Here is a 12815-nt window from a genome sequence, read left to right as displayed (position 1 = left end):
AGATCTGAAGTTCCCCAATGTGCAGGATTTGGGGGGGTCAAATCCAGGATTTTGGTTTCTCCCCTTATAGGCAGCCACAAAGCTGGGTTATGGATCCAAATTCCCTCAATGTTTGGGGGCACTGGCATCTGAGGAACTTTGGCTGAATCTTGCATTTAAAGGGATGGAATGAGGACGTTTTGCAAGAACCATGGAAAGAAATACACTAAAAAAGAAGAGCCAGAAGCATGCCTTTGACAAGTGTTTCTGTAATTAACACAAGTAAGTACTTTAGTGGGGATTGGGCACACTAAACCCACAGCCATATGCCTGTGGAGTGACTGCCCCTCAATTAGTGTCAGGGAATTTGGAATCAAAGAGCCTGATTCTGATCTCAGTCACTGTGATGTGAACCAGTTGCAACCTCATAGAAGTCAGTGGAATCAGTGTTGTAAAGCCAGTGTGCGTAAAGCCAGAAGTGGGCCCACACCGTCTTGGTTTCGTTTCCTTAAGCTTGGAAATCTTGCCCTCTCTGAAAAGACCAGATGAGACGGAAAGAAGCAACAATAAAAGCCCAAGCCTTAGGATTTAGTACAGCATCCACATGAGTGGTCCTGATCCAAAACCCAATTAGAGCAATAGAAAGACATCAGATAAATTCAAGGGACGGGGAATTAGGAACACGGAGTTCTTGGAAAGCATCACTTCCAGTTTGCAATGTCCAGTTAAATATCTGCTGTTTAATTGGTGTGGTGTTCTGGTAAGTGGTCATGTCAGGGGTCTGGAGACATCTGCCAGCCTCCAGCATTCTGAGAATTCCCTTGAAATCTCATCAGCTTCTGCCCATTACCTTGGCAGTGATGCTGCTCAGACCTTCAGACAGATGTGCAAAACAGATGTGCCTCTTTGGTTCCCCCCTCCCCAGCACTGTTCTCTCCCTAGCATAAACGTGCTCAGAACTGACCTGTTCAAAGGTTGCGCTGCTTACAGGGCCGGGGCAACCCATTAGGCGACCTAGGCGGTCGCCTAGGGCGCTAACATTTGGGGGGCGGTGACTGCGGCGGCCGGATCTTCGGCCGCCCCAGTCGTCGTCGGTATTTCAGGGGCGGGACCTTCCGCCGCCTCTGTTGGGGGGGGGCATTTCAGGGGTGGGACCTTCCGCCGCCTAGGGCGGCAAAAAAGCTGGCGGTGATCCTGGCTGCTTAACATTATCAGACACCAGTTCATTCACCCTGAGCACTGTACTCAGAAGCTACAAACATCATGAAGGCTGGTGCCCATACTCATTTTGTCGTTATTAATTTCTCTCCTCCCTATACTCTGGCCATCCTCTCCCCACAAAAAATGGAAAAGGGGAGAAGGACAAGGATCTGCATCTCCCTCTTCTCCCTGGAGACCACCAAACTCTCAGCAGCAGCATGTCCCAAAACTTGTCGCAAGCTATATAGTACATCGGGGTAGTTCCCTTACCAGGTCATCCAGCCCTGAGTTTGCTGCCTTCTGAGTTCTCTCAGGCAGTGGGCCAGATCCTGAGCTAGTATAAATCGGCATAGCGCCATTGACGCTAATGGATCTATGCTGAATTGGCCTAGTGACTTCAAGACAGTTCTCCAGGCCTTGTGGAAGTTCCCCCCACCCCCAAAGAACAGCGTTCTTATGAAGCTTGATTTGCATAATGACACTGAGAGTAGGCAATTCTTTACCCCATTCATAAAAGTAGCTGCCTATGCTGCAAAGGAGGACAGTTGCAAGGAGAGTAAAGGAGGCAATGAAGCCCAGTGAGGTGCTGCTAACAAGGTGCTCCCTCAGAAATGTCCCCTGGCCCCTGTAATAAACCCCATCTCCCAGCGGCGCATGCACACAAGAACCGTGGGGCGAGGGAGGAGAGGATCTCTTTGTATTGCCATGTAAACACAACTCTTTCTTATAACCACAAAGAAAGGAGGCGAACAGACTTTTCTTCCATAATGCACTTTGCTGGAAATGTATCATCCTTTGCTCCTGAAGACTATCCAGGGAACTGCTGAGAGCAAAGCAGAGTCACTTGCACTAGAAAGTAAGGATGAAATGGGAGGTAGGGTGAATACCCTGTATAGGGAACTCAGACATATCCTGGCCCAGGAGATGGTACAATCCAATCCACCACCAAATTAGCTCTTTGAAAGCACCCAGTATTGCCAACTCCAAACATTCAAAAATCAGGAGTCAGGCCTCCAAAATCATGAGTTTATTTTTTTTTTAATCTCCTAATTATTAAGGTAAAGTGGGGTTCTTTTTCACTGGGGTTTGAACCTCTAAGGTGCCCTCTGGTCGCATTTTCAAGTTTTTCTCTGCAGACATGAGTGCTAGAAACTTTTTTTTAAAAAAACAAAAAGACAGCTGAGATTGTCAGACAATCACTTGATTCCCGGAGCTAGGGCTTTAAGTAAAACACCAGCTATCATGAGACTCGTGAGGAAATTGTGAGAGCTGGCAACACTGACATCGTTCTTCTGCACCTGGGAATGTCATTACTGGCGGGGATGATTCAACAGTATCAAGAGATTGGAGGTGGATTTCAGCAGAGGCAAGGATTTCACCCACGAGTTTCATCTCCCCCACTCCCAGAAACAGACACTGGAAAGAAGCAGAAAGTCAGACACAGCCTGAACAAACACAGAGTGTAGCAATAAGAAAAGCTTAGAGAGAGAGAGAGCTTTTGGGCTGAGTGCTGGCTAGAAAGGGGCTAAGAGCTCTGAGCAAAGAAATTGTCTCCAGCTATTTAATTCCTCATGTGTTCAGGGGGAACAGGACTTTGTACCTTCTTGTGAATAAATAGGATTGCACCATTATCAGTTTCTCCTCTTACTGGAAACAACCCATAGGGCTCCAAACTTGGACTAACTGTTTGGGTCAAAAGGGTAACAATATCTTTTAAAAGCCACATGCTGCATTCAAAACATGAATGCAAAGGTCCTCCATGTGATGGTCATCAGAGGTTTGCTCTGCAGCCGGCCCTATTCCAGGTGCAGCCTTTTGTGGCTGCTCCTCAATTCTCTGTGTTATTGCTCTCAGTGACTCAAGAGGGGTGGCGGGGAGAGGAGGAGGTTTGCTGGCTTCATTTAACAAGAGATTGATTTAAATTCCCACTCCTGTGGGGACAGACTTGGGGCCTGCTCACCACCCATTGAAGCTACTCCAAGCCTTTCGTGTTTGCTACTGACAACCAGGAAGACCCTCTGGGTGTGTTTAAATAACCTCCAGGGTCCGGTGGTTCTTCGCCTTATGTAACGCTCTGCAGCAATCTCTGAGCTAGATTTACTCCGAACAGATTTGTTTCCTCAGTCTTCATTAAAGGAATGAGCGTGCTTCGCCTTTATGTAATACCTCCCACCTGAGGAGCTGAAAGCACTGTACAGATGTGGGAACTAATGGTTCTTGCTTTGCAGATGTTATGAGGCCGAGAGGTCAAGCAACTTGCCTCCAGTCATACAGTGAGGAATAGAGCCCAGATCCTTGCTTCCCAGCCTCCTGCGCTAAACACCGCAGGCTTCTTGGGTCCCAGTCATCTCACTCAGACCACTGCAGCTCCATCAACCCCAGTGAAGTTACTCCTGATTTACACCAGTGTGAGAAGAGAATCGGGCCCTTTTCTGTTCTTTTTTTGTTTAAACGCATACAAAAAAGCCCAAGAGGAGCATTGGCAGCACTGTGATAGCAGGGGCTGCTGCAGGTGGGTGGGTTTTCCCGAAGGCCCAGTGTGATATAGGTGCGTCTGGATATAGGTGAGGAGGGAGCTCATAGAGAAGGTGCCAATAGATGGGGCTCGAGAATATGTAACATAGTTCCTGGGTTTTCTAGGCTCAAGAAAATGTGTGCGTTGCAAATGGCTTCCTCTGGCCACACGTTATATTGGTGCTGAACACCTGAGAAGCTGCCCAGAAGAGCAATAGATCCAGGCTCTGTCAATCTGAGGCTAGGGGCCAGATCCTCAGCTCCATGTAGCTATTTACACCAGCTGAGGATTTGGACCCCGTTGCCACCCTAGGTTAACACGGCGGGGAGGCATTTGAAACAGGACAGCCCTCGAGCACTGGAGGCTGTGGCCAAAGTGAAACGAGTCGGGTGCTTTCGGGCAGGTCTCTAGCAGAGACTTGCCAGTGTCAGAACATCAGCGCCCGTTGGGGGCACAATTCAATATGGGGTCTGTGTTCCAGGGAGGCCAGAACTTGAATGCTTTGGGTCAGGAGCAAGGTGCATTATCAGAGCTGTGTTTGGATCCCAGGGCTGGACTAGCAGAGGGGGACTGCAGGTCAGGAGAGGCATCCGCAGAGTTGGGCGGGTGATATTCACGTGCCACTCTACCTGCCCCCGCTCCATTAAACGCCAGCCTTTTCTTAGCATGAGCACTAAAATGCAACGGGGCTGTTCTGTTGCGATGGTTCCATGCTCTTGCGCACTGAGCCCTACCAGCCCTGGGACGTGTTCCTTTGGCAGGTTATTAGTCCTTTACCAGGTATTTGTTTAAGAAGAGTAGCCCAGTGGAGAAGTGTGTGGTTTCGGATTATGGCTTTGAGTCTTTCCATTTAATTCCTGCTACAGTGCATCTGGTTCTGCAGCAAGGGAGACCTTCAGCATTTCCCCTCTCTCCCTTTCAGAGTCACCTCCCCTGCTCGGATAGCATCATGCTTAAAGACCCTTCTTGTCATGGGGAGGTAGGTTTTATGATGAGTAAATATAACCAGCCGAACTTCAGCCCAGATCTCAAACCAGAGCTTTTCTTTAGGTTCATTTAAGTCTTGTGTCCCCATCCCACCAGCCAACCCCAACCCTCCTCGTTCCTCTTCGCCAGGAGTCTGCTATTCCCAGCCCCTAATGTCCTTTTCTGCAGTTTCCAACGAGTGAGAGACCCCCAAGCATCTGCTCAAAGCATATCTGCCAGGAGGCATCCGCTACCAACAGGGGACCAGCCCAGCTGCCGCATGGGAACGCCTCATTCTAATCTACTTTATTGCATTCGGTATCCACCACTTCCCCAGCCCCTGTTTGCATCCCAGCCGAGTCAGGACCTTGTTCACAGGTGAACCCCAGGGCACTGAGGTTGATGCAACTTACACTTTCTTCCAGGCCTCCTGGCATGTGAGTTTCCCCAACTCAGGCTCAGTGGGCCCACTTCAGATGCAAATGACTGTACTTGCTGGTAAGAGGGCCTGAGTTGAAGGGGAGTTTAATTCATATGCTATGGGGGGCTGGATCCTTGGATCCTTCTTGGCAAGTTTCTGCAGACTCCCTGGGTGGGAGGAGCCAGTTATAATCCTAAAGGAAGGATATAGGGAAAATAGGATCCAACCCTAGTAGCCTCACTAACTTCAATGGGAGCTGAGGGCATCCAGCACCTTCTAGGGCGGGACCCACAGTGTGCTGTCCCAAAACTATCCCCATGGATCAGGTTAATAAAGGAGACCATGTACTGAGAAAAAAATTCAGTGATCAGGATTAGTTTCCAGCATAACATCTTATTAGTAACCACCTAGTTCTCTCCTAGAGCTTTCATCCAGGCCTACAACATATGTAACCCACTGGCGAGTGTGTGGTATAGGGACCCCGCTGTGTCGACCCACAGAGGAGATGAGTTGTTACCCCCACTACCACTCAGACAACCATAGCTCTTTAGCTCAAGCTGTAGCAGCTCATGCTTTAAGCTCTGGAGGTTCCTCTGTTCCAACCGTGGTGGGTCAGCCACGCGGGCAGCCATCGTACATACAGAGCCGAATTCGTCCCTGGTGTAGCCAATGAGCTCTCTGTTTCCACGCGATCAGGAGCGGGGTTGTCAAGAGTCTCCCAATTGCGGATTCTGTCTCCCAACACTGCTCCTCTGGCGCACTAAATGGCCAGCTCGTGTGGCCCCCCTCAGGACCCAGATGAGGCCCCACTCACCGTCTCCTTGCATCAGAGAGGATCAGCCAGACCAGGGACGTGTTCCCTCCTGCTGCCCGCAGCAGAAGCCCAGGACCAGATCAAGTGGGACTCGGCTACTAGCTGAAGAGGAGACAACCAAGCAGCACATTCCAGGAGGGGTTTCTTAGTGGACTGAGGCAGATGTGGTGTGGATTGACTGGTGCTGGAGGATATGTGCTCTTTGCTCGCTCTCTTTTTAAAAAGGGCACCAGCTGGGAGCAATTTTGGGGCCCTTGAAGTGCGATTCCTTGGCGGGGAGGGTCCCGGGTTCTTAGGCAAGCTTCAGGAGCACACAGCCCTGCGAGCGGCGCTTTATAAATTTTACATCACCTCAGCTATGTATAGCTTCCCTCGCAGAGAGACAGACAGTTCAAAGCCCTCGTCAGGAGCAGCGGGGGGAGCAAAAGGAGAGCAAACCCGCGGAGCACGCCTGCTGCAATGGGTCTGTTGTTTCCCGGGCCCTGCAGGCAGGACCTCTGGGTGAAATCCACCCCCTGTGCAGAGGATCTCTGCGCTGTTTAAGTAGTCTGAGAGCCCCGGCCGAAGGGTCGATAGAGATCGTATCGTGAACTGGCTGAATGGAAGCAGCACTCCACTGTGTGTCCTAGCCCCTGTACTGCTAGCATTAGATCCGTTTGTCATTCACACACACTTAGTCATAGCACATAGAGAACTGGGGTCACAGCTGCAGCCGCCGACTGCTTAAAAGTCTTTCTGATGAAGGGAGCCAGCAGTCCAAGGTTGGTGACCTCCCCTTTTCGCCGGCCCCTGGAACTCCGAACCCTCAACGCATGGGGAGGAGGCAGAAGGGGAGTTTTCCTCTAGAACCGGCCTGTCCAAGGCTGGGCGACCCTACATAACAAACCTAGGGCGCTCTGTTGCTCTGTGATTCCTGGATTGCCAGCAGCACCCAAGCAGGATAGGCGAGTACACAGCTGCAGGGTGCCTCTCCTGGCTGTTCTTGGAAGCAGGCAGTTGTCTGACAATCCTGCTCTCAGCATCCAAGGATAGAGGAGTACGGTGACCAGACAGCAAATGTGAAAAATCAGGACTGGGGTGGGGGGTAATAGGTGCCTATATAAAAAAAGCCCCAAATATCGGGACTGTCCCTATAAAATCAGGACATCTGGTCACCCTAGTAGAGGAGGGACCTGGTGATGGAGGTCGGATGAGGCTCTGACTATGAGGCAGCTGCCTACCCAGGAGCCATGGCCAGGTGTCCTGATTTGTCCAGTCCCTTACTGAAAGGTAAAGCACAGAACCCACCCTAGCTATTGGCAATAGCTGACCTCCTCCTCAGCAATCCTCTGCAAAGGGCTCGAAGGACTGCAAGAGCCCCGGAGTCTGGCCTAACCTCTTCTGCTAGCTTTGGCCTGGGGGAGCTGGTAACGCTGCTAGATCATCTCAATCTTCCTGGCTGTCAAAGGGGATTTGTTCTCCAGTGCTAAGTAACAAACCCTGTCAAAACCACGCTGAGATAATCAGAGCACTGAGTATCTCTGGAAGTCTTCTGTCCTGCCCCTCCAGCGCCCCCACCTCCACTCCTCCCCAGCCAAAGCCCACTTCTCGGATGACAATGCCTGTGTTTGTCTAACGTGCCAGTCCCAGCCAAGGGTTTATGGCCAAACATCCGGCGAGGGGAGAGAGGCATCAAACAACAAGGGAGCCAAGTCACCCGTCTGCAGAGCTTAGCACAAAAAGTACCGGGGGTGACGGAGAACAGGAGGAACATCGTGACATCTCTGGAACGGAGCAGCCGCCTGGGCCCGCGGGGACTGAGTGCATGGCAGAAGCTATGGACAGCTGGGAGGAATTTGTTCGCGCCTGACAAACCACACACACAAGGCTCCGTTTCCAACACATCCCACCCACCGCTCAGGGTCTCTGATGTCTTAATTAAGGATGTATTAAAGCCGCTATTGTATGACTCTCGCCGAGGTCTGTGGGGCTGCTCGCGAGCACCGATTCAATCTCCTTGACACATCGTTACATCAAAATTACATAAGCAATAAATGCATAATTAGGCTCTTCCGCAGAAAGGCACTCGGAGTGAGAGGAGCGCTGCTCTCCTAAGGCATGTTTCTGCCTTTAATGGGTGTTTAACTTTCAATAGAGTTGATGTTAATCACATAGTCACTTAATTAACTGCTCACCTCACCAGCTAGACGCTATAGGATGTACATTACAGCGATGCTGGGTAGGTACCATGTGCTCAGGGATTGCTAGTTGAGCAATGCTCCAGGCCGTGGGGGTGTTGTGGTCTCATACACATGCCCCCGATGCAATAATACAAGGGACTAGATCCTCACCTGGGCAACGCTGGAGTAGCTCCATTAATGTCAATGGAGTTATGCTGATCTACACCAACTGAGCGTGTGGCCTGAGGTATCACCTCTTTGGGTGGCTCGGGATTTTATTGTTATGTATTTAGCATAAGCATAAAGCGCTTACGATGAAAGTTCTCCGAGTTCATCTACACTATGGTGATGACAAACTTTGGAGAGTGTTAATACGAGACACAGGCTCATGGTCTAGTCCAAACCCACTGTTTTAGTGCAGGGTAATCTCTGTTTAATTATCCACATGAAATCATTGGCCTATTATGAATTCCCCCCGACAAAGGGCAGTCACCTCTGGGGTGGAATGTACCAGTTGCTTAATGGCACCAGGTGATTCTACATCCAGTGATTTGGGGCAGGCAGGGAAGAATGCCATGTCCAGCTGAAGCTGCAAGGGCTGGCAGAATGTATTTGCCCTATGCAGGTGGCACTGAACTTGGGGGGTGTGGTAAATAATGCTAAGGCCAGATCTCTTCTACAGAGCTATCTGGATCACATGGTGAGCTGAGGTCACTTGAACAACATATGTTTTGATACAGCTAAATGCAAGGTCATATGTAGAGGAAGGGAGGGCTGTATTTTGGAAAGCAGTGACTCAGCAAAGACTGGGCGGGCATGATGGATCGCTACTTGGTGCAGTGACTGACCGCAAATGTGATCCTTGGATGGCCAAGCAGAGGAGTATTGAATAGAAGAAAGGAAGTGGTATTATCACTGTCTAGAACAGTGAGCCCACTGCTGGAATACTGCATCCAGGGCTAATGTCCACACTTTAAAAAGCATGTTGACAAATTGGAAAGGATGCAGAAAAAGAGCTAAAATTATGGAGATATACCTATCTCATAGAGCTGGAAGGAACCCCAAAAAGTCATCGAGTCCAGCCCCCTGCCTTCACTAGCAGGACCAAGTACTGATTTTGCCCCAGATCCCTAAGTGCCCCCCCCCCCCAAGGATTGAACTCACAATCTTGGGTTTAGCAGACCAATGCTCAATGCTGGAAAACCTGCCTTACAAGAAGCACCATGCAGTCAGCCTAACAAAGAGAAACTGCTGAGGTGACTGGATCATGAGTGGCAAGTACCTACATGGGGAGCAGGTTTCTGATAGTAGCAGGCACTTCCATGTACCAGACAAAGGCCCCAGGGAGTGAGAGTGTCCCTTGTGGGAGCGAAGGGACAAGCGTCTGCTGCTAGGAATATAAAGGGTGTCTTTAGCGAGACTGCTGGATACAGAGTGACCCTGTGGCTCTCTGCATCTCTAGCTCCCAGGGGGACCAGCAGCTTGCCAGGGGAGCTGAGCCGAGGACGACAATTCCCTTTGGGGGCAACTTCGGAGGTTTTGAAATTTGTTTTTCGCTCCACAATGGAACGAAGCCTAAATCTTTCCGGTGTAACCTGGATTGGGTCTCCCCCCACCCCTAATGACAACTTTGTTGAAACTGCTCCATTTCCAGGAACTCTTTGGGGTTTGACGAAGCAGCAGATTTCAGTGACTTTGCATCAGAAATGCTTTGATCTGCTCCAGTGTATTGCACAGAGTCTCCTTAAGTCCCTGGCCTGGACTCACCAGTCCTGGAATGAACCAGTGACTACACTGCAGGGGGAGGGGGGGAATTGTGAGTGCAGTACGAGTTTTGCACCTTGTGTGTCACTGGGCTCTGGAAGCCCCCGAGCCCTTGGTAATTATGCCTTTGGAGCTGGGTTAGTGTACGGAGACCTCCTTTCAGTGGAGCATTAATGCGCTCCCTACTGGGGAGGAGACAAAGACGGGCTGCAGGGAGTGTCATGGAAACTGCTTTCATGGCTTGGAGCTTGGGAAGCAGCAGTGGGACTGACTGGGCCCCCCTTTCAAAGCGGGGCTTGAATGGACCTCGCTGACAAGCTGCTGGTGTCTTCTGGCAATGGAAAGCTTGTGAAGCGCTAATATGCCCTGTGGACATTCAAAGAGCCGGGCTGTTGTCAGGCAGAAGTCAGGAGCGGGGAGATTGCGCTTAGCTGTCAGATTTCAAGAAGATGGACCCAACTGCATCAGAAAATCTCAAGTCGTGCCTCTCCCTGGGGACAACAGAGCATGTGTCTGGCCTGCACAGCCCCTTGGGTTGCTGATACTTTCAGACGCCAAACAAGTTACGGGCTGACTCCAGATTTTTGGCCAGATCACAGCTCTGTTACACAACTCGCACCAGCTGCGGCTCACAAGCTCAGCTGATTTCATCCAGGGAAAGCCCACCCACCTGCAGCAGCCCCCTGCTACCACAGCGCTGCCAATGCACCTGACCTGCAACACGCCCTGCTAGTCCAGCCTTGGACCCACACGCAAGTCCATTCATTAACCTCACTCCTGATCTCCAGCAGCCCTCCCACCCCATGCTAGCCAACTCTGCTGTTGCAGCTCAGTAGTGACCTACCTCATGTTAGTCAGCCCACCTACATGAAGCAGTAAGGACATGCTTTCAAGTTCCATACAAACTGTACCATTGAGTTTTCAGAAATCAAGCAAGCTTTATATTTCCCCCTTAGCTGACTTTCAGTTTAGCTTGCCCGGTGATCAATTATGCATTGAATTATCCATGGCAAATATTTCCCCTTCCTCCAAGTCTCAGCCCAGTATTCCTGTCTCACCGATTGATTTGAAAAAGTAAAGAGAAAGGAGCATTCAAAACCTCCTGAGATGGTTTTCCTGAAGAGCACGGAACACATGTGACAACCTCTGCAAGTCCCACAATGGTTTAAAAAATATATAGTTAAGGGGGATTGATGCATTACTCAGCACTTGATTTCTCTGCAGGTGAGAGCTGCATTTTTCATGCTTAGGAAAATTCTATTCCTATTTTTTCTTTTTCTTGTTTTCCCCTCCAGCATGTTGTCTGTGAATCCTGGTATTTCATTTTAAATAAATGATCAGAGCTTTATTGGCAGAACCAGGACGTCGGTGTTAAAGATTGATCTGCAGCTTCAGATTTCCGGTCTTCTCTCTTTACCCCTTGGTTTTCTCAAAATATTTGGTGAGGGAACTTCTGTTCAGAGCCTTGTCTACACAACAGCAGTACAACCCCCACCCACGTGTGAACACAGTTATATGGCTATAACGGTGTTTATATTGGTATAACTTATTCTAGTATGGGAAGGGGAATACATTTTACTGGTATAAGTCCGCATTAGGGTTGAACTATAATGATAAAAAATCACACCCCTAACCTGCAGGTTAATGAGGTGCAGTGGCAGAGTTGGCTGAGGGAATCTAGAGCCTCGGGGGTGGTTGCTGGGAGCCAGCAGGCTCCGAGTGCCGCCGAGGGGATCTAGGCTAGCTCCCTGCAGGTGCAGCGCACCAGCTGGATGTCCTGGGGCATGCTGGTGACTCTCTTAGCATGGAGCGCGCACAAGCTGGTGTTGCCAACCTAAAGCTGCAAGAGCAAGGGAGCTGCAGGTCAGGACTGAAGCTGATTGGCAGCACTAAAGCGCCTGCCCCACGGTTCAGTTTTGCCATTGATGTCACTGGATGACGCCGTAGTTCTAGCCTTTGTTGTTCATTCCTCATTTTCAGCAGCACTAAATTTGCCCAACAGTGTAAAAATCAAATAAAATCAGGAGCTGCGCCCCGGACCCCAACATAATGTGTTGCAACAGTGTGACAAGCCCAGCGCCATGGAATGAACTCCACTTCCTCTAGGCCAGTTGCGCCCTGCCCTTGCAATTCACAAACAGCAGCTAAAGCAATGTGAGCTCAGCCTCCTTCAATTCTCTCTCATCTTTTAAATCAAATGAAATTTCAACGAAGCAGCAGTGTCATCTGAGCAGTGGATTAAAAACATGCCCCGAGATCAAAGGGAATTCTAGATTGATATTGCATCTTTCACTTTCAGTAGCTAACTTGAAAACAAAACAAAACCAAAAAAAATCCCGGACATATTTAATGAGCTTTGCATTTATAAGTGACAACAAAGTGGCGGTATGGAGCATTTTCTGAATGCCTCACGTACCTGTTCATTGTGGGCAAAGGCCTTAGGACGATCTGACCGAATAAATATTGGGTCAAATTAAAATTTCATTGGCATTTATTAAATGAAATATGCATTTTGAGAAACCAAGAAAATGTTTGTTAAATATTTTAGTACATCTGGTCTCCTCTTTCCCGCCTTGTGTACAGACTTACAAAATGCTTTGCATATTTATTTTCACATGCACTAGATTTATTTTAAAACAGCATCCCTGGCATTGGAAACTGCCTGCTCGCTTTGCATTGTATCAATGAATCCAAAACGAAACGAGGTAAGGCGACCCATTTGCTAATCAAAACAAGAATGTTGACCGGAGAGCTTTTTACTGCGTGGAACGCTACGACTTTGAAGCGAGAATTTCCTGTTATTATTTAAAAAACAATCTTTGCACAGAAAAAAGCAATGATTATTTTTTGTCTGCTGAGATGCTTTAGCCTAAATAATATATGCCATGTTTGTAGCAGACACAGAACAGAGAAGACCCCGTCTTCGTTCTTAATCTTCAAATCGTTCTGTTGGTTTTGTTTCATCAATGGAAAGAGCTAAAAATACTACAGCTCAGC

The sequence above is a fragment of the Emys orbicularis genome, chromosome 10 (assembly GCF_028017835.1).
Source record: "Emys orbicularis isolate rEmyOrb1 chromosome 10, rEmyOrb1.hap1, whole genome shotgun sequence".
Taxonomy (NCBI): domain Eukaryota; kingdom Metazoa; phylum Chordata; order Testudines; family Emydidae; genus Emys; species Emys orbicularis.
Note: the sequence above shows the minus strand (reverse complement) of the source record.